Below are 26,843 nucleotides of genomic sequence, written 5' to 3' on the forward strand. Positions count from 1 at the left end.
ACATGTTTTCCTTTTATATTATATTTTTGGAATTTACTCTGTTTAAAGTTACTACCTATAAATATAGCAAACAGTACACACCAGCTGTTTGATATAACTAGGCTTTGGTATATAGCTTTGAGTGGAATTCATTTATGAAGACCTGCCACAAAACCATAGCTAAAATTCTTTTAATGGTATATATGTCAAACTTTTTCTTTTTTTAAGATACGAGGAGGAAAGCTAATGATTACTTACACCCGTAAAAGTGATGCTGGCAAATATGTTTGTGTTGGGGCCAATATGGTCGGGGAACGTGAGAGTGAAGTAGCAGAGCTCACTGTTTTAGGTAAGTGCCATTGTATCAACATTATTTTTATCATTATTATATTTTTGTACAAGGGAGAATAAAATAATATTTAATCAAAATACAAATGATCTTTATATAACAAAGAAATATTCTTATATCATTGTTTTGGGGGTAGAAAGAGAAGTGAAGTGACCTGATATAAAATAGCCAAAGATGTGGAAAAAGAAGTAGAAGGAAATATTAAAGATGGGGAGAAGTCTCTACAAGTTGGAAACTATGCAAAGTAATTTTCTAAACAATATTTTGAATTATAAATCTTTTCTCACTGAACATCTGAAGTGTTTTATCTTGAGATGGCTCTTTCTAATTTTAGATAGACCATCCTTTGTGAAGAGACCTAGTAACTTGGCAGTGACCGTGGATGACAGTGCAGAATTTAAGTCTGAGGCCCGAGGAGACCCTGTGCCTACAGTCCCATGGAGGAAAGATGATGGAGAGTTGCCCAAATCCAGGTACAGATCAGAATTTAATGATGTGATTCATCGACTTAGAATTTCTGTTTCTCATCAGACTCTAGGTGCCGATAGATGGTTAACTCTATAGATGGTCTTTGACTGCTAAGGTTTGATTTAAAATGTTCTACTTTAAGACAGTATGAAAGCTATATTCACTCTGTAGACACCATACTTCAAATCTGGATCTTTCCCAGGCTGGTGATATGTGGTGTGATACTCTATGCTAGCTGCAGTGGTGAGCCGTAGCTTTCAGTTGGCTTTGTAACCAGGAGGAGAAAGAACCAATACTCTACAGTGTACTGTGTTGCCATGTGGGGTCTTCAGTGGGCTAGGTGAACAAAATGCAGTTTTGTACTCTTGGTATTTCAATTTATGATAGGTTTACAAAGACACATCCCTGTCAAAGGTTGAGGAGCATCTGTAGACTCCTTGATCAGGAGCCAGAATAGAATACTAGAGATACTTTGAACCAGGAGGTTTCCAGATTTCCTCTGGGGTTGGATTATATTTTTGTGACCCTGGTTTTCCCTAGTAAAACATGGTATTCTATAGACAGTTTCTTTCCTGCTCAGCCAAATCACATTTAATACTAACTTCTTGTATATGGCCAGGTAGGAAAAGGAAGAAACATATAGCAATAATGATAGAATTATGAACCAATTAAAAATCAGACTTTGCTTTCCTCAGCTATGTGTCACTAATGAATGGTAGAAGAGTTCGAAGTTTCTTAGTGTCTGATAAGGACTTAAATTGGCTAGGAGCAGTGATTCAGGAAATACCAAGCTTTGGGGAATGAGACGGTGGAATAAAGCATTTGAGTTTGCCAGTTAGCTGTCAGCATGCATGCATTGAATGCCTGCTAGGTGTTGGGGTTACAACATTGGCATAGAGAGGGCATCTGCTCTCGAGGAGCTTGCAAAAAGACACATATATGGGTAGATATGGAATAACCTCATTATTCCCTTTCTTGACTTAAAGGCAGACCTATGCAACTGTAGGGAGAAAGAATAAGAAGAATACCCATGGAATAGGACAGATAAGCACAGTCTTCAAAAATAGGTACCAATATGATAAGCAAGAAAAAAAAAAAGAGTCCTGTGTTCCAGACAGAAGATCCTTACAACATAGACACGAATGTGAGAAAGAACACCACATATTTTGAATGGTAGAAAGTTGAGCATCACTAGCACATAATATATGTGGTGAGAAGTAATGGATATCATATTGGAAATACTGGGGACATATCATCAGGGGCTTTGTGTAATAATAAATCTCACATCATATTCTATGACATTGATGAGTTGAGAAATATTATTATGAGCAGGATTAGTTTTTAGAATAACATAATTTTGTTAGCATGATGTATGTTCCATTACTATGAGGAGAAGCCGGTTATAGGGACACCATTATTTGATTGAACAAATCAGAGTTGTATATTGTTTAGCCTGGAGAGATGGAGATAATGTACAGAGTGGAGAGAAATTTCTGAGACTACAGTGGCAAACTGGATGACTAGTTAGAAATAGAGAGTTGATGAAGGAAGATAGGCAGATTGGGGTAGAAGGAGGAGGAGGATTATGTTAAGAGAAGAAAAGAATTATTGAACATATTAAATATTAGGGTCCCTTGAAATGTGATGTCTAATTGTTAGTAAGTTGGGAATATGAATAGGGGATTTACTTGGAGTGTGGGAAGTATCTGGTCTATCAATATATAAACCGTATCAGACAATATAACTCAGGAAAATTTTATATGAGAAAATTTTACATTAAGAAACCCTATAAGGGCAGGGAAGTCTAGACAAATCAAGTGAACTCAGGAAGACTATCTGGGTTCAAAATTTTAGCTCTGCCCTGAAATTCCCTGAGGACCAAGGCCAAGTAACCTTACTTTCCTGTTTCTCAGTTTCCTCACCTACAAAATGAAGATAAGGTTAATACTTATCTTATAAAATTGTTATAAGAATTTAAGAAGGTAAAATCTATAGATCATTTAAAGTCCAGCACATGATAAAAATTTAATTAATTTTCAATGTCATTTAATTTTAGTGTGAGTACCACAGCTTGAGGAAATAGATGTATAAATGTTAACTTTACTCAAAAATGTTATTTTTAAGAAAATATTTTAATGTTAGTTCATATACATGTGGAAACAAGCTCATTTCTTCTGCCTGCTAACTTAGAGGAACATCACATCCTCAATTTTGTTTTGAATTCCTGAAGGGATTATTGCATGTGATTTGATGTCTGGATACATCATAGTGTAAAAATGGGATCATTCAAGAACAAAATCCTTAACCATGCTGTTTTTGCTGCAATATTAGATATGAAATCCGAGATGATCATACCTTGAAAATTCGGAAGGTGATGGCTGGTGACATGGGATCATATACTTGTGTTGCAGAAAATATGGTTGGAAAAGCTGAAGCATCAGCCACTCTGACTGTTCAAGGTAGGCACCGGGGAGCTCGTCATTGTGGTTGTTTTATCATGTGAAATAGGATGTTGATTTTGAAGAGAATTTTATGTCAAACATATTTAAGAAAGCATTGCTTTACCTATGGGCACTATTATATATTATGTAAGTGTTTATTAAAGAAGAATGAATTACATTTTTGAAATTATGAAGAGTTCTATCTTGGGTCAGAGAAGATGGTGTTTTATTCTCTGGGTCCTTAAACATAGTATATTTCTAATCGTTAATTACATGACAGCTATTGCTGTGAAAACATTGTCTTTGGAGGAAAACACATCTTCATTACTTCAGATGATGTGCTTTCAAGGGTCTATGCAATTTATAGCATAAACATGGATGGATCTATTGCCCTTTAGAATGTAAGATCCATCTGTACAATAGGGACTTCGGCATCTTTATTCTGAGCACATAGTTCCTGTGATCTAACAGACATTCAATATTTGTTGGATGAATGATTTGCATTTGTACTTTGCTAATTTTTATAAAGATTTATTATTTTTGCTGTTTTTTGTACATACGTATTTATTGTGCATTATAATTATACATAACAGTGGAATTCATTGTTACATATTTCTATACTCCTATGTGCACACAACATAACAATATAATTTGGTCAATTTCATTCCTTATTATTTGGTGGATAGGGCTTTAAAGGCTTCAAGGTTTTTTTTGTTGTTGTTGTTTGTTTGTTTGTTTTTTAATGGTTATTTTGGTTACTTGGTTTATTTAGATGTTTTGGTACCAGAGATTGATCCCAGGAGCGCTTCACCACTGAGCTACATCCCCAGATTTTTTTAAAAAGAATTTTGAGGGGCTGGGGATGTGGCTCAAGCGGTAGTGCACTCGCCTGGCATGTGTGCAGCCCGGGGTTTGATCCTCAGCACCACATACAAACAAAGATGTTGTGTCCACCGAAAACTAAAAAATAAATATTAAATAAATATTAAAAAAAAATTTGAGACAGGTTTTCCCTAAGTTGCGTAGGGCCTTGCTAAATTGCTGAGGGTGGCTTTGAATTTGCAACCCTCTCACTTCAGCCTCCTGAGCCACTGAGATGTTTTACAGACATGTGCCACTGCACCCAGCAGACTTCAAGTTTTAAAATCAGAGACGTTTCTGTCACCTCTGTGGTATCCACAATACAGGCATTTCCTCATCATTACTTTCCTCCTTTGTCTCTGACGTCAAAATTATTATTTCCCACATTTTTTTCCCCTTTCTGGTGATGACTTGTTTATTGTGCAATTTGAGAGGCAATGACCTTTAAAACATTTTATTGGTGGAAAAAATTCCCTATTTTGACAAGCGACTGTAGTAAACAAGGGTTTTGGCCATAAACCACTTAGCTTGTTTCTGGGCCTAACATTAGCAATGCCTGGTGCTGTCATCTTTCTCAACACTGTCTCTTCAGAGGCTATTAAGAAGAAAAAGGTGGCTTTTGAGGGAGTGCTTCTACTGCGGGCTTTCTACAAAAGAGCCTTGTGGGCTTTTTACACTAGAAGAAAGAATAAAGAATATTTCCTTCCTGTCTCTAAAGCCATTATGTCCCACTTTGGGGTTTTTAGCTCAACCTCATAAAAACAAAAGAAAAAAAAAAGATCAAGAACAAACATTGAATTTCTAAGGCCTAGACTACTTCTCTTTAATCTAAGTTAGACTTGAACTCTACGTGAGGCTAAGACTGTAAGAAAAGAAAACCCCTTTCCATTTAGAGAAAGCATAAATTTAAGAGATGTCAAATCCAAGTTCAAAAGCCCTTCAGAGGGAGTAAAAGTAGCCAGGATGAATATAGGACATTAAAAGGTGTGTCTGTCTCTAGGCAATTGTGACAGGGAGCTTGATTGTCTATCACATCAGTCAGTGAAATATGTTTCACTTTATGTTTTAAAGTTTTCATACCTTGGTATCCTGATGTTTTATAAATAATAGCCATTCTGCTATGCATGCAGCAGACATTGAAATCAAAATAGAGTTTCCTCCTGCAATTTTAAACTCAGCTCCAAAGCTAATTCAGCCTTAAGATATCCATATGGAATGCTTGCTCCCTAAGCCTGGATTTCAGTTGAAATTGGGTACAAATGATCAAATCCAGAAACTACTTGATGAATGCAGATGCTCTCATTTCAACTGAATTTAGCTATAAACATATGAAGGATCTGTATATAGTTTAGAATATATTATTTGATTCAATATTAAAATAGAATATGCACATCAGCATCACTGCTAAAATGTCTTTAACATGTTAGAATAATGTACACAGTATGTTAGAGAAAGTAACATGACTCCCAACTGCAAAAGATAACTAAGAAAAAGCATTCAAAGGAAACCTGAGAAGTTAGGTCTTGTTTCTTCCTTTGAGAAGAATGTAGAAAATATTAGTGACTACAAAGGAAACTACATCACAAGTGAAACCCTCTGGTAGCAGGAAACAATTACAATAAGAAATTCAGTAGAGAATTTGGTTTTTATTTCTTTGTTTTATATGTGGTTCATTTTTAAAGAGACACTATTGGAGTAAGTATATGTTTAAAAATAAATTTCTACCCCCTTACCCCTTATCCAGTGAGTACTTAATTCAGAGAATTGAGTTAAGGCAATAAAACTATATGCTGAAGATAGAACTTATGGGGAAAATTATCTTAAATAAGGGTGGTTATTTGATTTTCACCCCCCCTATTACAGAAGTAATTAATTTCAACATCTTTAAAAGATCCTTGATTTGAGAATCATTTCTCTTTCTTATTGGTTCTTTTTAGTTATACATGACAGTAGAATCCATTTTGACATAATTGCACAAGCATGGACTATATCTTGTTCTAATTTCTCTTCTGTAGATGCTTGTCTGTAAAGATACACTTAAGTATTCTTTTCTTAGGCCTAGCTTTTCCTTGGTCTTTAAACGTGGGTACTCTTCACAGTGCTTGGATTTGTACTACACATCTAGTAGGCACTTTGTCTAAAAAATACTGCTTGAGTGGTGGAAACAGCACAGGGAATCGGGAAACTCTAGCAGCTGCTGAAAGCTCTGATCCTGGGTGCCTGCAATAAGTACCTGTGGCTCAAAATTGAGGCGCTCACCATTTATGATCAATGCTGCCTGGAAATCTGTGTTCAAAAGAACAAAGAAGGGGACCCAATTTATTATCTATATGTATCTCAGCATATCATGTTTTATATTTTAAATATATGAAATAAAATTTATTAAGAAAATAAAGGGAACAAGGTTCATGACACCTGTAATCCCAATGACTTTGGAGGCTGATGCAGACGGATTTAAGTTTGAGCACAGCCTGGGCAACTTAGGGAGATCCTGTCTCAAAATAAAAAATAAAAAGGAATAGGGATGTACCTCAGTGGAAGAGTACCCCTAGGTTCAATCCCTAATACCAAAGGGGCAGAGATGGGGGGAGGAGAAAGAGAGCACAGTAAAATCTAGGACCAGACAGAATTTCCTAAATTATCTGAAGTTTCTTGTTAAGTATGCGGATTATCAGACATGGCCTCTGGAGAATCTCTTTCCAAAGATCTGGGTTAGGACACAGAAATTTGTTTTGATTTTTGTTTTTAAGCAAGCAAGTTCACAAATCCCATGCATGAGGAGTTATAAGATAAACTGACAGAAAGAATGAAGGACTTTAAAACATTTCTTTGTAGTTTGGGACTTTCCAGATGTAGTAGAATTGCTATAAAGAATGGTTGCTAAGAGCATTGACATTAGCATCAGACTGGATTTAGTTGGATCCTTCTTGTACTGTTTACTACTATGTGACTCAGAAGTATGTGACTGAGGACTTGGTTTCCCCCTATGTAAAATGGGTATAGTAATACAATATCACAGCATTTTTATAGGAGTTAAATTATTTATATATTAATATTTAACATATTGTCTATTATGAGTAAATGATTTATAAATAAGGAGCACAGTACTCATATGAGTGTTTTTATTTTTGATAGTTCTATTGCTTGATTTTAATAATTATTGAGTAACAAAAATACTAATTCTGAGTTAATTCTAGATAGTTCTAGTAGCTCATTCTAATAGTTCTTCCGCTATTGCAAATGAGAAATCTGAAATACTAACATATACATGACAATTTATTGTGCAAACAATTATTAAAAACTCTTCTCAAATAAAAATCATTGCATTTCCATGTTAAAAGTCAATATTGACTTTTGTAGTAAATATGCTGGATTTTGCTAGTTTTGTTAAAATAGTGGTAGACTCATTAAAGTTTTACAAAATAACTCAATAATGAAAATTATGGCTATTTGGGAATAGAGATCATTTAAAAATTGCATTTTATATGCAGTGGTATATTATTGTTGTGGGAAAACATTCAGCAGAAATCATTTGACCTCAATTTTATTTCATTATTTCTTGTTTTCCAATTTCTAAGGTTCTCAAACCCTCAATCTATCTTCCTATAAAACAGGTGCATTTTCTTATGATTCAGAGACTAGTAAGAAGATTATCCATGAGTAACTATCTTCAAAAACTGATTACTCATCTTCATAGCCATTTGGAAACTTCAATTAACCACTCCAAAACATGGGAGCAATATGAGATCATACTCTCTTAGTAGCACATCAATGTCTGGGTTACTTCTTCGCACAGAGCAAAGTACCAAACTCAAATATCTGAAACAAATCAAAATATTGACTATTTAATATAAAAGATTTTTATTTTACTTTGAAAATAGGCAAATTGTAATAAAATTTGGTGATACTAGGTAGTTTCAGAGTAAAGATATATTTCCACTGGCCTCTGAAAATATTTAGCCAATAAAAATATCCCAGTGCCTTTAACCTGCATATCAATTTTGGTATGTCTCTGAATCTCATTATTAGAATGAAACTCAAAGGTCTAGAGTAATTTGACCTATTGAAGAAGAATAACCTTCATTACACAACAAATAAGCACAGTGGAATAGTTGGGCACAGTGTTGCATGCCTGTAATCCCAGCTACTGGGGAGCTGAGGCAATGAGGATCCAAAGTTTGAGACCAACATGGGCAACCACTTAGCAAGAGACTGTTTCCAAATTTCAAAAATAAAGGGCTGGATATGTAGGTCAGTGGTACAGCACCCTTGGGTTCAGTACCAAACAAAACAAAAAGAGAAAAGAAAATAAAAGAAAAATAAAATGCCATTTTGGACTAATTACACCAGAAATGTTTATGCTTACTCATTTGTTAGACTTATCAAATATTGACTGCCTATAAATGTAAGCCATCATTTAACCATCAGTTATTTTATTTATACTTAATGTTTGTCTGCAACTGTTTTCCTTTCAGATGTATAACATCTTGCACACCCTCAAGCATTCTTTTTATGAACCTAAAATTTACAAACAAAATGAGGTAACTTTTTACAGACATATCACACCACAATTTTGATTTGTTCTATTGTTATATTTGAATTCTGGTGTCACAAATGGACAAGTATTAGGATTACTGGCTTGGTAGGAATGACTTATTTTTTGAACTAGTGTTTCGTATTGCCTAATAACTCCCATGTTTTAAGGAAAAAGATATTTATTGTAGTATTTATAACAATTTTATAGGTTGTGACATACCTATAAAACATAAAAATCTAACCAGAACAAAATAGATGCATAGAGGCACCCTGCCAAGGTTTTAAACATTGTGTAATTGAACCTGCTAAAATTTATGCTTCCCATTGGTGTTTGAGTCCGGTTGCAGGTTTGTTTTATATTATTTTACTGTCTTAATCTAAACCCATTAGTTCTTTATTAGATGCTTGTCATGTGGGCCTCAAGTTTCTTCTTGGAATCAGGATAGTCAAATTAGTTTGCTATTTCAGGATCCATTCATGGTTAATTTAAAAAGTGAGTGCTTTTTTTCTTTTCTTAAAGATAGATTTGAGGAAAAGGATAGAGAATACAATCTCAAAATACTTCAAAAAATAAAGGAAGAAACATTATTCTGTTTATTATTACTAATAACAAACCCCATAAAATTTACAAATTATTTACTCATAATAGCAATCCTATGGATGGCTTTTTAAATCACTTCTTTTCTGGGGAGTGCTATCCCCAAAGAAATATAGCAGAGAAAGCCACACAGTTTCAACTTTGAGTTTCTTCCATTTCCAATTTTATCCTCAGCTTCAAACATTCCTTATGAGTCTTTGCTTCAGCAACTCATTTCTTAAAAAGGGCAAACTAGATGGCGTTATTAATCTTTCCACTCTCTTTGCAGCTTCACAGATAAAGCAGCTCTTATTACTGTCACAATTTTATTCCCAAAGTGAATTTGTGACTCTATCACCAGAATGATCATGTTCTCATCGCCATGTCCCATCCGTCACAGGAAACTGAACTGAACCCGACTTCCACCCACCAGCCATTTCCTAGGCAATCACCTTTTATCTCCCTGAGTTGGACCATTAGGAAAATCTAATCTCATTTTTGTTCATCTCTCTTACAAAAGGAACTAAAAGACATTTAGTCCTCCTGTTTCCCTGGAGGCCTGAATACTGGGCCACTAGACAAAGGAAGCCATACATTTAGATCTCCGTTCACCCCCCACTACACTCCTCACTAGACTTCTCACAGGGACCAGTTATTCTTTGAAGGTCAAGGAATGGTTGTTTTTCTGCCCTTTCTGCAAGCTGTGTTTAAAAAAAAAAAGAAAGAAAAGTCAAGTGCCAAACATTGCCAAGCCGGTTCATGCTCTGTGATCAGATGGATGGGATTTCTGTGAAATCTCAGCCCTTCTCTAAATAGTGCTTGCCAATTTTTATTCCCTTGATGTGAAATTACTCCATTCTCTCAGTTTCATCACCTGTTTTTAAACTATTAAATATGGTTTGAATTATATTGTTAACTCTTTAAATTTATTGTTGACCTATGGTAAGAATGTTAAAATGAGTCATCAAAAGGACGTGCATTCTGTTCTACTCTGTAGAATTGCTATTTTGTCTTATGCTTCCCATAAGTATTTATGCCAAGCATATAATGAATGAGCAAAGCACTTGCTCATTAGGATTGATTAGCCAGTGACAGCTGCTGGAAGGCTGAGCCTTAAAGTATGAGATTGACATGAAATGAGGGAGACACAAAGGCAGAAAAAAGACCTGGGCTGTCTTTTGGCTGACTTAATTGCTACTAATGGAATGTTTCCTCGAGCTTCTTTCCTTGCTAGTAGTGAACTACATGCTTCAAACAGGGAGCTTTGCTGAAATATTTGGGGTGCCACAGTTTATGATTGACCCCTGTTAAGTATCCCAATGAACTAGGAATTGAAGAGTAATTATAGCTTTCAGTAAAACAAGAAGCAACTGTCAAAGGTGTGTATGCTAAGTCCCTTCTAAACCAGGCTGTAAGTATAATTCACAGAGTATAGTAGTGATGCAGTGAAGATAAGATCAGACTAGACATTCAAAGCTAAATTTTGCAAAACCTCCATTTTGGTTGTCAGTAGTGCAGCCTGCAGAGACATATCCAGCAGACAGTGTGAGGAGGGGAGTCATCCTTTACTCTCCTGCTTTTCCCATGTCCTACTCCTAATTGCCACAGAGTCCCACTTCTTTTGGCTTTTCACTATTGTGAGCTCTTACTAGCTCTCTCCCCTTCTTACCATTCCACCTATTCACATCTTTGTCATCTGTCTGTAAAGTGCTAACCTCTAACCAATTAGCTTTTATCTTGCTGTATCTATTGTCCATAACAGACACATCTGTCTAAAACACAATCTAGTTATAGTAGTTCCTTCCATAAAACTTGGTCATGGTTCCCTCTCTATACATAAGATCCACAATATGTACTGGTGCTAGCCTCCTCTCTCACTTCTCCCTTCAATCTAATACACTATATTTTCAATTTTGTTTCACGCATGTACTACCCTGTAACTTAGTTCTTTTTGTTATGTTGCCTCTAAAATGCCCCAAACCCTGCCTGAACCACTTGTACTTGCTAATTACACTTTCCTTGGACTCAGAGAAGATTAGCATTCTCCAGAAAACTTTTCAGACATTGTCCATCCCAGCACACATGAGGTGTCCCTCATTCATAGACCCTCTGGATGCTATAACTGCCCTTATTGCATTTCTGTTTACCTTGCTTGAATATGAGCTTCTTAGGGGTGCACTTTGGTTTCCTTTGTCTTCTTAGTCCCTTTGCGTTCTACTGTCTCAGAGGCATCTCTTTTAGAGAAATAGAACCAGTAGGATATATAAAAGGGTTAATTAAGAGAATGGGCTCACATGATCAGCAGTGCTGAAAAGTCCCACAGCAAGCTGGAGAACCAGGAAAGCAGGAGGTGCAATTCAGTCCAAGTCCACAGATCTGAGAACCTAGAGTTCTGATGATTGAGAGCAGGGGAGGATGGATGTCCCACCTCTAGGTCAGAGAGAAAATTTGTCCTTCCTCCACTTTTTCTTTTCCCATTCAGACTTTCATTGGATTAGATGATGCCTTCCCACGTTGGTGAGGGAAGAACTTCTTTGTCTAATGTACTGTTTCAAACAATAATCTCTTCTGGAAACAGGCTACCTGTAAAATGGTGTTTCAGGAGGCTGAGACAGGAGGATTGTGAGTTCAAAGCTAGCCTCAGCAACTCTGCATTGAGATCCTAAGCAGCTCAGGGAGACCCTGTCTCTAAAAAAAAAAAAAAAGGCTGGGGATATGACTCAGTGGTTGAGTGCCCCAGTGTTCCATCCCCAGTAACAAAAAGAAAAGAAAACAAGTGGGAGTGAAAATGTTTCTCATAGATAGCAGACATTGAAGAACTGACAAACATCCAATGCTTAGTACATCATCTGAGGCACTTAAATTGTCATTTCAGTGATGTGTGTTGTGTGTGTCAGAATCTTACTATATCTGCCTTTGTCCTTGCTTCCTACAACTAGCTGTGTAAAAGAATTAAGGTTTGAGTTTTTTATACATCCACCTAAGTTTTTACAGAAACACAATAAATATTTTTCAACGAATTATAGCAGAATATCTGTGACTGTGGTTCAAAAATGTCAGTTGTCTTTTCTAGTTCACTTTAGCAAAACTGGACAAGTGATATATAAAATTAGAAATCTGCATTTAGTTAAAATTTCTTTTTTGTATTAATTCTATGAATCTAATATATATTTGAGAACCAAATCATATATTTACTTTTTTAAATTAAACAGATCCACAATTTACATGATTCTTTCAGACAGTTAACATAATTATTATCCCTCTGGATATGTTTGATGATGCTGAATTTCCTGACAAAACGAATAATATTGAAATGTTTCACACCTCACTCCATAAAAATAATACAAATATTAGAACAATTGAGTGCACTGAAGTTAAAAATACAGTCATCCTTCCATATAAGCAAGTTCAAAAAGAGAAATTCAACTGTACTAAATGCATACCAACTATTTTTCTTATCTTTATTCTCAACAATATAGTATGACAATTATTCCCATAGCATTTACAAAATATTAGGTATTATAAATAATCTAGAACTGATTTAAAGTACAGGGGAAGACATTCATTTATCACATGCAAGTAGTACACCATTTGTATAAAAGAATTAAGAATATGTGGATTTTGGTATCCACAAGGTTCCTAGAACCAATTCCCTACATTTACAGAGGAACAACTGAATTTGGGTAGATGGTGCCCAGCTATAACTACTTTATAATTTGGTCTTGAAATGAATCAACAGGCGTAATTCCTTAAAATAAATTTGCATCTATGAATTTGATCATTTTCTAACATATAAAATAATAACTTTGAAAATGATCAATATACATATTAATGTTACATAATAGAAAATATTATATGCACATGTGACTTTTTATGGACCTATTAGATAATTATTTTAGAATGTAAAATTTAAAATTTTAAGTAAAAATTTAAGTAAAATAAAAGTAAAAATTTTAAGTATTTAAATAAATGTAAAACATTATAGCTTTCATGTAGACTTTACTCTCAGTAGTACAGAATGAACTTTTTAAAAACTTTCATTAAAAAATAAACTCTGGGGGCTGGGATATAGCTCCGTTGGTAGAGTGCTTACCTCACATACACAAGGCCCTGGGTTCAATCCCCAGCATCACACACACCTAGAACAAACAAACAAACAAACTCAGGAAAAGAAGGTTTATTTTGTGAATTTGTGCTTTCCATAAATAGAGTTCACCATGTTTCACTTTCTATCAGCACATGAGATCTTTATACAAAAGTCACATGACATTTTGGAGTTCATATGATATCTAGGTATAAAAAGGAATAAAATGATGGATACTTCATTTAAATCATTTGCTGGAACCATTTCCTTAACTTGCTCATTTGAGAAAAGTGTAATGGTGCATAGTTTCTGACCATTAACCTGGTTATTTGAGTCAAAGCCAAAACTAATAGTGTCAAGGGGCCTTTTGCAGGTTCAATGAGATTTACTCTAATCCATGATTCTGGTTACAAAACCATGAGTTCATCACCATTTTGAAGAAATACATATTAGGAGACCTCCAAAACTTCACTTCATGTTTTTAAGAACCTTGATTATGTGTGTGATACTTTTGTCAGACTCTGACAAGATAAGCAAACTGAATCTTTTAGGAGATGGTTCTTCGTGACAGATGACAATAATCAGGAAAGGCAAGGTGCTTCATGGGGTGGAGAATATAAGATAGTTACATGAATACATACATTATGCATGTAATTACATATCTATACTTACTTCCTCCTGTATATATTGCTCCTCTTAATGCTGAATTCTAGAGTCAAATTCAAAATGCCACCCTCCTAGAATTTTTATGCTTTTATTGTGTGCTTCATTTTCTTCTCATGGTTGTTTCATAGTTCAGTTGATGACTGGAAAAATTCAACTGAAATTTAGAGGGGGGAATGAGGAAAAAAGGTTTGTGATTGTTAAAAGAAACACCCCCCCCAAAAAATTTTAAAAACTCAATATGTGATGGAAACTTTTCAAGTTTCAAGTTTCAGTATTGCCAGCTGAGTTCTTTGTGAGCAGACTGAAAGAAAGTAAAATGCCATCAGCTAAGAGGTTTAATGAAGTCCTACCACAGAATTTAACAAGAGAATGATTTGTGAGAACAGCTCCCTCCCTAACTGTTCTGATCCAGTAGTGTAAATAGGATGCAGAGCTTCACTCCTGCTGGGTTTTTTTTTTAATATTTGGTTTGATTGAGTCCCAGTATCATTTTGACATGTGATAACTTGACATATTTTTTTTTCCAGTAGTAAAGAAATTCTTGTGCTCTTGTAACTTAAAATTTCCACCAAAATGATCACTAAAGATGTGATATCCTTTTAGATTTCTTTCACTCATATACAGGTTTTGGATTACTTTCAGTTATTTCAAATGCACTGATATAAATTGTAAAAATTAATCAAAAGAAAAAGCCTTCACCAGGTGATCTTACTACAGAAAATTCGAAACATTCTCTTAATGTATGTGCCGGGCAAATATTTGAAGAAATAAGAAGAGCAGTCAGGTAGAAGAAATAATTGATTCATGAGATAATTTGGTGACAAGTAATTACACAGCACCACACTAGTAAATAGTACATCATGGGCCTTCCATTATGGTCTCAGCTTCACTGTGATTTATTCTTCTGTGTAACAGTGGATTGGGATTTCTTGTGAGGCAGTTATATGCATGTATAACTGAGCAACTATCTTTAGCAGCCAACATTATCAAATAAAGGTGTCAACATGGAAATATGTAATTGAGTTGTGTGGATCTATAAAATCTGAATCACTCGGCCTGAGAATGATATTCAGAGAAATAAATTACATTTTTGCCCTAGTCATTTACAGATAACTGTTTTAAAATGTTAGATTCTCTGCTAACAAGCTCACATAATTTTAAAACATGGAATTATTATGTGAAATTGTTTATCACTGAATGTAAAAGAAATAAACCTAAATTAATTTCATCTTGCTGTATTTTATCTGAAATTGTTCAGACATCAAGTAATAGAAATTATTTATTATTTAAATGACAATAATCATAAAGAGAATAATATAGAGTATATTAAGGATGCCTTTTTGTTATGGAAAACTCTGGATAATTCTATACATAAAATGATTGAAAATTGGATTTTTATTCATCCATATGTATTAACTATTTTATTATTTATTTGACATGATTTTATTTTCCAACAGATTTATGCAGTATTAAAAATAATTTTTAACTGCATTCATTTTTTGTAGATTTAGTAAATCTTTTCAGCATATTCCAAACATCAGGTAATCATTAAAATAAATAAACTTTAGAATTATGTTAGCATCTGGTGTCCTTTGAGCTTTATTTCAATAATTTAAAGTATGAAGTAATTATTTTTATTTTAAGAGGATTCTGCATAGATTGAAAAATGAACATTTTGAAATATCATACCCAAAGTTTGCAAAAACTGATTAAAATACCATGAGCACTTTAATTTGCTTTTAAACTATAATTCTCATGACTTGATAAATAATGTGCCAAAATAAACACACCTGCAGAAAATACTAAAATAGGTATAAGATAAAATATAGCTGAATAATTGCTTTATAACAGATTTATGAGGATAGGAAAATCCATAAATGGTTGTTAATGTTAGCTTTAGGACATTTATTTTGTGTGGTCGATGTTCTTAGGAGAGAATTTAGAGCACTGCACAATTAAAGCTGATAGATGGGCCATTTTACAAAGCTGCTTTTAAAAAGTTAACTTAGTGTATGGTAGTCATTTCCAACTGTACTTTTTAGTTTATTAGTTAAAGAGAGGAGGCGCATTTTTAGGCTTTTTACTCTAAAACATGTACACAATCGCTAGATAGAAATGAAAATTTTGGCTTTATTTACATATCTTGGGAATAAATGTGAAATTATGAATCCTATGCTGGATTTTTGAAACTTTCATGAATGGTAGTCTACAAATCATTTACTTTGGAATTATCTTACAAATGAGAAAAATGAGTTCCTATGTGTCTTTATATTAAATAGTCAACTTAAATCATGCATACTTAATTTCTTGACTGCATATTTTAAATGTGCAGTGAAAAACAAGGATTCTAAAAGCTGGAGACACTTGAATTCTAATTCTTAATTTCTTGACTATATATTCTGAAAGTTTATAGTGATTGTCCTAAATGATTATATCACATCACATGTTGGAGATGGAATTGGCTTTTTTGACATTGTTGCTTAGAGAAAATAAAATATAACATGAGTTGTTTCTTCTCCCAATTTTTTGTACATATGAAATATGTCTATGTAAGTGGAATCATTATGTATGTGTTTATTTAATGTATTACTATGCACATCATACATTCATATTACTTATTACTGATTTGGAGAAAAAAAAATAGAACAAAAATTACATTAAAGTAAGGTTTAAATCTTGAAAAAAAATGCAGTGTAATAAGAAAAGCGAGATTTTTAAAAGCTGGACATACTTGAATTTCCAATTCTTTTCTTACCTGATGAGCAGCTTTAAGAAAGCCCCTGAATCTTCACTTTCCAACCTTTGCACATTTGGGATATTGAATTATTTCTTTGCTAAGAGAATTTCTAATATTTTGGTCTGACATACAGCTAACATTGATAGCTTCTTCTTGTTAAACTGAGAGTTAGAACATGTATGAAATTTATGAAGGATAGAAGACCTGATTATTTCTTGAAAAAAGCATTGGATTTTGAGCTAAGATCTGAAGGGTGAGTAAGAATTAAATAGGGGAAGGGAGAGATTTTGAGGGATGGCGTGCATAGAACTGGAGGTAAGATGGAGCATGGTGTACTTAAGATCCAAAAGAATGTTTATGAGGCCAGGTTGAGGAAATGAGGGAGGGGTGGGGGATGGTTTGAGAAGACAGAGAGCATAATGCACAAGACCATGTAAAGGATTTAGCTCTCTGTTTTAAGAGCACTGGATGATATTGAAGGATTTTAATCACATAAGTTCTATGATCAGTTTAGTTTTGTTTTGCCTTGTTTTGTTTTAATCCCTCTGGTTGCAATGTGAGATTAGATTAGAAAAATACAAGTCATTAGTTAAGATGAGTGTCATTTGATAGCTTTGCCAGGGTTGTGGTATCCAGAAACAGATGGTTAAAATCACAAGTAGTTACAAAATAAATGCAATGACCATTGGTAATTAAGTACATCTTTCAGGGAGGATGGAAAAGAAAGCATTCTGATGTGATGCTTTCTAAAGGCTGACTTAGGGAATGTTATCATTAAAATGATGACCCTGAGATCCATGTCAGGTAATATGCACATTGTCATAGATGGCTGGATAGTTTTTTGGTTTTTTTTTTTTTTTGATGTTTGGATTCTTTAATGGACAAATAAATAAGTAGAACCATTTAACAACTGTGCTTTGTGGGAGAGTATGGGTATTTTTAGAAGAGGAAGGAAAGGAAGAAGAGTGTTATTCATCTTTTCTGAGTTCCTGTGACATATCAGGCATTGTACAGGGTACTTTTACATAAATTGGAAGTGTTTGTTAGTACATATTCTGGACAATTCTTTTTTAAACTCTTTCAATAACCTCCAGCAAGGTTTCTCAGCTATGACACTGGAATTTTGAGCTAGGGTATTATTTGTGGTGGTGGTGGTGGGTTATTTTGTGTATTGTGGGATATTTATTAGAATCCCTGACTTCTGTCCTATGAGGTAGAGCTACTGGCCAGCCTCTCCCACTTCCTCTCCACTTCAGTTGTGACAGCCAAAATTGTCTCTAGAACTATGAGCTACAGAATAGCATTAGATATTTGAGTGGAGGCAAAAAGTTCATAGCATTTTATGTATCTATTAAATATATTCTAAAAATGCCCTTTTATTCTCTCTATTTTTATGTCTGAAAAATTGAAAGACATAATGACAGGCTTTTATGTTAAACTCAATCTTTTCACTCCCAAAGAAATCATACCTTGTATTAAAGTATCCTAAGAGTTTTAACTGTTAGAGATGTTATCATTCATGAGTTCCTGTGCATATCATTTTTCCATTATCCCAGTGACTGGGTTTTCTCAGTACAAATGTAGATCGTTTCACCACTTGAAAATTTGAGTGTTCCTCTGTTTAACTAAGTGTTTCTTCCAAAAAAGTCTTGTAACTCACTACCTTATATCCATTCATATTCTCGTGGAATGTGGTATTTACAGTACTAGTCTGTCAGATTTGTTAATTGAGCCCTGCTATTGAAAAAAAAACACTATAGATTAAATGGGAAAAAAATCACATTATGTTTAAGACTTGTTAGAAATTAGCTACTGATAATGAAAAACTAGTATCTATTAACTAGCAGAAGAATTTCTGAGTCAAGTTTATTTCATTAATAGCCAATTCAACAAAAATGCTTTTCTCTGTTGATTAGTAGGATTGCTCTTATCACAGATAAATTTGGTTAACTGAATCTTCCATTGAATCATCCTAGGAATGTAGCGTACTTTTATTATTTTAGAGCCAAGATCTCTGATACACTTCTCACTTATTGCTAACAGTGAAGAATTTCTATATTTAATTCATAAGGATAGATACAAATACGTTTGCCAATATGCCTCAATATTAAAATCTCATTGTGAAAATACCAAAATCTTAATCATAATAGTGTCATCATTTATGCAAATATTTCATTTACTTGGAATTTTCTGATGTGTCCTGAAATTATCATAGGATCCACATGTGTAAAGTACTTCTTCCTTTAAGATGATATGATCTGAAAAGAATGTTCTTGAGGACTTTTTCCTTGTAGAATATGCAGTTTAATATTTGTAATGGGAAAGGAAGCTACCAGGGCAGAAGGAGGTATCAGTTGTCCTGCTTTCCCTCTGAATGACCACATTCTTAAGACACTAGCACTGAAAGCACTTTAAGATTCAACTTGCCTTTGCCAGACAGGGTTATATTTAAACTGAGGTGGCCAAATGGAAACAAATCCCATTTTAAAGACCTCTAGAGACATCACAGTTGGCAACCACTTCGTGGTTCACTGACCTTTACTGTTAACTGCTTCTTTTCTACACTTTGCCTAGGATGTTCTTGCTATTATTTAGGCCCATTATCTTTTCTTCTGGCCTAAGTGTTTGTCAAAATTGGCTGCTTTCTCTGTTTATTAAACCCAATCTGGAGACTTCTGAAGGATCTATGGAGCTAACTTCTTTTCTTCAGAACAGAAAAGTCTTTCCTCCAACTCCTATATAATTTATTTTCAAACATTTATCATCTTTCGGACTCATGCCTCCTGAATATGACAAGAAGATGGAAGAAATATGAGGCATATTCTCTGCCTCCCTAACCTCCTTGCTTCTCTTTCCCACTCCCCACCCTTCCTTGTATTTTTTTCCTAGCTGGTCTATCCAAAGATTATTGTCTGAAAGTATATACTCTTAGATTATAGAATATCTCAAAATAAGGAGGCTTTTGATGCTACATTCAAAAAAAGGAAGAGAATCTTAGAGCATCTTTTTATTCTCTCTGTGTGTGTGTGTGTGTGTGTGTGTGTGTGAGAGAGAGAGAGAGAGAGAGAGAGAGAGAGAGAGAGAAAGAGAGAGAGAGAGAGAGACCGACCAGTGGGAGAAGGATGCTAAATTCTCCCCAATTTTTTAAACAGTTTTAAAAAAACTATTATTTAATTATATAATAATATTTATATATCTTCCAATACTTTACACAGTTATTGTTTTTCCTTTTTAGACTCAAAAGGTACCATAGAATTTTACAATGTCATACCTTATATGCATGATGTGAATTTATGCATAACACATATTTCAGGCTTTGCTTTACTCCCTCTTCCTTCCTCACCAAAAAAGAGGAATGTAGGTGAAAACAGTATATTTTTATTTAAATTCAGCCTCATGGCAAATTTTCTAATCCTTCACCCCTTCTAAATTCTCTTCTAAACTAAGAAAATTTAGAGCTATCACTGTAGATACTGCACAATGTTGCTAGATTAAGAAAAAAAAACAGTAAATTTTACTCTTTTTAAGAATGTATATTCATGGCTGGGGTTGTAGCTCCGTGGTAGAGTGCTTGCCTGACACATGTGAGGCACTGGGTTTATGGTTTGATCCTCAGCACCACATAAAAATAAATCAATAAAATAAAGGTTTCTGTTCATCTACAACTAAAAAAAATTTAAAAATATATATTCGCTTTTTAAAGGTATTTTATCTGCCTATTTATGTATTCACTTTACAAAGTATTTTTGCCAAAACATAATTTTTTTCTCATATTCTAAAAGTGATAACTATTTTATTCAATTTATAATGATTACAAGTGAAGGAAGGGTGAAAATTGGTTTACCCTTAAAAGATTACATTACTTTTCATTGCAAAAGGGCAAACTTTTCAAGCAGCTTTAAGTCTGCTTTATCACTTCTTAGCTTCCCACGCTTTTAAAGACTTCAGCTAACTATTCTCAAAGGTGTTTTTATATCATAAGGAATTATTTAAAAACATATTTCATATGTGTATGTAGTAAATATTAGGTTAAACAGCTCTTAAAAGTTTAAGTGTAAAATCAAATCTATTCGGTGTCCTATTGCATGTGTCTCTACTAACTGATAAGTCAGTAGGAGAATTTGTACAGAGACATGATTTAGTCCAGAGACCTGGAAGCCATTCTTGGCTTAACCATCTGTGAACTTGAGAAAGTTATTTAACAATTTAGGTTCTCTGTCTTCTCATGCAGAAAGAATGAGGGTTAGACTCTTTAAGTTCTAAGGTCTCTTCCAGTGCCAGCATTTTATAGTTTTATTGTTTTATTAGAGGTAGAGACAGACAAGCTTTTCCTCTTTGCTAGAGTGAAGGGGACAGGTTAGATGTGCTCTGAACCTTAAAAGTGGAAAGGAAAGTGGAGGGGAGCTAGCCTAAGGGTGGGAGTTGAGGTCCCCCATGAACCCAGAACTTCAGAGTTAGGATTACAGATAAGCAGATTCCTAGCCACTCTCCCTTTTCCTGTGTCTTTCTGATGTAATCAACTGGACAATAATGGGCACTGACCGTTTTATAGAAGTGTTCCTGTTCTCTGTATGAAAAGAGAATCCTTTTACCTGACCCTAGGAGAAATGTAGATAAAGGGGAAATAGGTGTAAAAAAAAAAATTTAAGTAAGTTTATATAATGTGGCCTTTAGAACAGAAGTGAGGGATGAAAATTTCCTTCCGGTGAGTAAAGGGATTTTATGTGGAGGATTTATTGGCTTTTATTTGTTTACAGAAACTGGCACAGATGCAAAGGGATGTTAATCTGTGAGCAGACAGGTTTTCATTGGGACAGGAAACATCATTTCCTGATAATCTTGGTTGTTAAAAGCTTAAATGATCATTCAAAATAGAGTTTTCTCAACAATCTCTGATGTTTAAGAAGCTTCTGTGTTAGAGGATGTGCTTACCTAACTTTTAAGATCCTTAACAGACTGAAAGTTGTCATTGATATGATATGCAAATGTAATAGTCTGAATTTCTTATATTGGATTTTAATTAATAAAATTATTCTAATGCTGTGACCCAATTGTAGTTAAAAACTCTACACAAGGAAAGGGATATTTTAAGTTTTAAAGTTGCTGCTTTCCAGTTATTATCTTGTTTTTTCCTATATCATATATTTTTTAAATATTTAATGAATTTTAAATTACAAAAATAGGTAAAAAAAATTAGAATTATTTTTCTAGTCTTCTGACTTAACTACATTAGTTTAATGGGATCAAACTTATTTTCACCAATTAAGCCAAAAATAATTTCACAATTTTTGTTGATTCAAAGAAAAATTTTATTTTGACAGTTCATTAGGTACTCTTGTATTAAATGTTTCTTCCTGTCATTTAACAGATACTATTGTTAAAGTATTATGAAATGTAAGAATGCCTACCTCCTCTATGGTTTTGAGTCTAGTTATGAAAGCTAGTGATACAATAAATGTTAAGCCTGAGTAACATTTTAAAACATTTTTTAAAACATTTTTTAAAACATTTTTAAAACATTTTTTCTAATTGAATGACTGAAAATTATGCTAAATTTTTACTTTAGAATAAAAAAATAAAGAGAAATTATTTCACTCATTTTTATTATTGGAATGTGTGATTTAAAATGTGTTTTTGATTTACCTTAACATTTTGCATGTATTTTCCATATCTGCCATTTTATGGCATAGTGCATATATAGCAAATATATAACAGAGAACCTTGCCTCTGTTTTATAAGTCTACTATTTTATAGCATCAGCCCTTCATTTTTTAATTTAAACTACAGGAATATTTAGTAAGTCTAATTAATTTTGAGTTACTAGCAGATATAGGATCTATTTATTTGAAGTAAATGTAGTGTGGGTTTTGACTCTACTAATATGGAAAAGTACTGCATTTAACAGTAATTCTATGTATTTTTAAAATAAAAGAATTGTTTTGCATTAGTTTGAACATATATAATTTGAGCTTTCTATATTAAAATGCCCAACGTTTCAGCACTAAAATTAAGTAAGGTGATTTTGACTTATATCTAAGGTTATAAAAGTTTTTTCTGATCTTGTAATTTACTCACATTTTTCTATAGATCTTCTCATCTATAATATGCAAAAATTTAAGTGAAACATTTTAAAATATATTTCCTGATTGACTTATAATCATGGACCAATAGCATCTTGTCCATGTTAGAAATGCAGAATCTCAGGCCACTGCCCTGACCCATGTAACCATAATCTGTATTTTAACCAGATTGTCTGATGATTTGTATGTTTATTCACATGTGAAAGCATGATCTGAGTGGAATATTATTGGTAGCATGAATCTTTTAAAAACTAGTCTGTTGATGGAGTTATGGGTTTTAACATTCCTTATCTTTAAAAGATGATCAATTTTGATCTCTGTATAGCCTTAGTGGCTAAGATTTATAGTGTTTTTAAATCCATTACACATATAGTTATCTAACCTTTCTTCTGGTAGCAAAATGTAGAGTCATTGAAAAATGTTTTATAATTTCATGGTTACCATCAATCGTAGCTCTGCCATTTAATCATAGTAAAGATTTGAAGATTTGTTTCTATTTTTCTAAAATTATTCATAATTACACTTGAAATGCTAACAAATTTCCATCCATAGTGTGCTTATTATATCCAAATATTAACATGTTTTTTTTTATTTTACATTAATAGAAGGATCATTGTTAAGTCAAATCTTATCCTTTTTCTGTTTCATTTTATGTTTCCTTAATTTTATTTATTCCATGTTTTCTTTTTTTTTTTTGTTTTGTTTTAGTTGGGTCTGGTAAGTTGACATTTTATTCACCATCTTCTAATCACCGTGTCACTGTGACTGGAACTTCTCTTCCCCTTTCCATCCATACCCTTCCATGTCCTTCAACCAATCAGCCTCCATGTTTCACTTGTCATTGGCCACAAGGACAGACTGCACAGAATAAAGTCTGCAGGAAGTATGGGTAACTGGCAAAGAGTAAAGGTAATGGGGTTGCTAACTTTATGTCTTTATTAAATCATGTATGGTCTGCATCCTTTAATTTCTTCTGTCCTTAAATAAGTGATAAGTGCTAGGATTGATTGGTTAAGTACTATTTCAATTTACATCTTACAAGATTAAACAAACAAACAAAATATATGTCTAGAGAATAATTTGGTTTTTCCCCCTTCAGAATATTTATTAATTCATGCATGTCTAGGTTTTCATAGCTATAAGTCAGTAATAGTATTAAAGTTCTGTTGGTGAATAGCCTTTGCACTACAAGCTTTCTTGCATTCATTTTCATTTCTGTGTCAGATTCATTTCATTTTATATGAAATAACTACATGGTTTATCCACAGTTTATCAAATTTATTTTAATAAACATTTGTCCCTCTATAAAGAAAGCATCCTCATGTTTCTAAGCACTTACCTTAGGAGAAGGCTTTTTTATTCTGTAAGCTTCTAGAACACCATTTTTAGAGAATTTTACATGAATATGGTATGCTAAAGGGTATGTCACCCTAAAAGGTTCTCTCTCACTATTCTATAAGCTAAAAATTGACACAAATATTACTGAAATGACATTCCGTATTAATGCAGATAGGATGGACTGCTCAATAATTGTGATGCTGTCAATGGCTATTTGGGAAAAAAATTGCTTTCTTTATGATACCATATATACAAAATTATAGTTGGATTAAAAATTAAAAATAATAAGGGCATTAAAGTATGGGTGCAATTGGAGTTGAATATTTATGTAATGTATTATATTCTATACATATGTAATGGTATATTACACATTATCATATCATTTTATTGATACAATAACAAAAATATTGCCTAAACAGATTAGAAGGAGTATTAACAAAATGAAAAAAGACATTTATAACTGATATGAAAAGTTTTATCTTACCAACAGTTCTTAGAAATCAGAAATAAAATATAAATAAACATATGAACATAATATCCAAAACAAATAGAGCAGAACCCTCTGAACTGGGGCCAGAGAATCAGTAGCAATAAGTATATGAGGCACCTCTGAATCGGGAAGTGCTTGAGGAGGTACCTGTGTCCTGTTCTCAGAGGCAGAAAGGTAATGTGAAGACACATACTTAAACTCACAAAGGTAAAAATATTAATTAAGAGGAAAGTCTATTCTGAGGTTGGCAATGATGTTAATGTTCAGTGTTGATAAAATTTGGGAGAAAAGGCAATTTGTGTGCTATTAGTGAAAATCTCAGTTGATTAAAAGTATTCCTGAGCACAACTGAGCTATTTTTTAATGTGCTCTAGACCTTTGCATATTTTCAGACTTTGTAATTTTGCCTCTAGGAAATAATCTTGAATATCTTTAGGAGAAGGGTGTTAATCTTACACCATCTTTAAAAGTGAAAACGAGAAGAGTCTAAGAGTGGTTAAATAATTTAAGATAATTTGTAAATTGGTTATTGTAGAGTCATTAAAATGATATTATAGGAGAATATTTTAAAGCCAGTTTGCATGGTAGAATTCTAAGTGGCTTTTCTGTTTTTCCTCTTTGTCCAACTTTTCAAATTTTCAACACTGAATATATATGACATTGTCAGTATGATTATGCATATTTGATTATAGAAAGTTTCAATATTTTATCCTTCAGGGGCTGGGGATGTGGCTCAAGCGGTAGCGCACTCGCCTAGCGTGTGTGCGGCCCGGGTTCAATCCTCAGCACCACATACAAACAAAGATGTTGTGTCCGCCGAGAACTAAGAAAAAATAAATAAATGTTAAAATTCTCTCTCTCTCTCTCTCTCTCTCTCTCTCTCTCTCTCTCTCTCTGTCCCTCTCTCTCTCACTCTCTCTTTAAAAAAATATTTTATCCTTCAGAAAACTCCAATATATCCTCATAAAATTCAAGTAGATGCATTTGATTAATGGCCTCAGTCTAGATTGGTAAACACAATAGATTGATAAATAGAAGCAAATTTAGTCCATGATTTTTTTTTTCTTAGAGATATGGCTACATCTGACATCTAATGTGAAAGTAGAGGATTTTTGTATTTTTTTGTTGTTGTTTTTTGGAGACAGGGTTTTGCTACATTGCCCAGGCTGGCCTTGAACTCCTGGTCTCAAGGTATTTCTCCTTCCTCAGCCTGCGAAGTAGCTGGAACACCCTATGCGTCACTGAGGCTGGATGAAGAGGATTTTTAAAAGCTTTATTTCTGAGACATGTCTTGTGGCTGATGTCACTGTTGATGTTGGCTTGAGAATATGCCTACAAAATACAGTAAATTCATTTCCAGGCAAATATCCTGTGTAGAAGGATTGCTTCAGGATAAATGTAGTTAGCATGAGGGTTTGTGTGCCTTGTTCCCCACCAAGTCATTGAGGTTTTGAAGAGAGCTGGCATTTTATAAAAGAAACACAGATTCTGGCACACATTCTTAGACATGCTCCTGAGATTTCGGAAAGAGACCACCCGAAGATTTTGCTTGACTAAATGGTTTGAACATTTATATTTTCCTACTCAAATTCCCTTCATATTGGAAAGTCATATTCTCCCACTCATCTGATTAATCACTTGGTTTTCTTTCATTGTAAGACACCAAACTCTAGACTAGGTTTTGTTATTATCCATTCAGTCCTTTCAATTTCTTGGTCTGATTTCTGTGTCAATTATTCCAACCCTTAAGTAAGGAATAAAATGCTCCTGTATGGATTTGTACTGGAGGAAAATCCCGAAAGGATGATGTACATGCCTATTATTATACCTGGGTAATGATAGTGTTTGTTAAATTCATGAGTAAACCACTCAATTACAATCACAGTTTAAAAAAATTATAAGCTAGAACTTCACCATTACCAAACTGAACTTAAACTGTATCTTCTAACTTTGTATTTTCTTCCCTATAAGTTAGAGGACATTTGAAAGCATTTGACCTGATTTTTCAGGTCTCCTATAATTTTCTAGTCAAATGGTATAATTTCTACTAAACCTCAATTTTCTTAAAAAAAAAGAAAGAAAGCATAGAAGAAAGCACACTAATCTAGAAGTTAGGAGATCTAATTACTTTCTTCAGTTTTGCCATAATACAATCTCAGAAAAGTCATTTTACATTTCATTTTTAAGGGATTTTATATTTTAAATATATTTATAAATAATGTACATATTAAATAGAC

The 26,843-nt window shown here is 33.6% G+C and overlaps 1 pseudogene; it reads left to right on the forward strand.

Annotated features, from left to right (window-relative positions):
- The first annotated feature begins 207 nt into the window (after positions 1 to 207).
- LOC144251914 (roundabout homolog 1-like) overlaps positions 208 to 26,843 on the forward strand; it is a 48,138-nt pseudogene continuing 21,502 nt past the window's right edge.

This window comes from Urocitellus parryii, unplaced genomic scaffold, assembly GCF_045843805.1.
Source record: "Urocitellus parryii isolate mUroPar1 unplaced genomic scaffold, mUroPar1.hap1 Scaffold_2885, whole genome shotgun sequence".
Taxonomy (NCBI): Eukaryota; Metazoa; Chordata; class Mammalia; order Rodentia; family Sciuridae; genus Urocitellus; species Urocitellus parryii.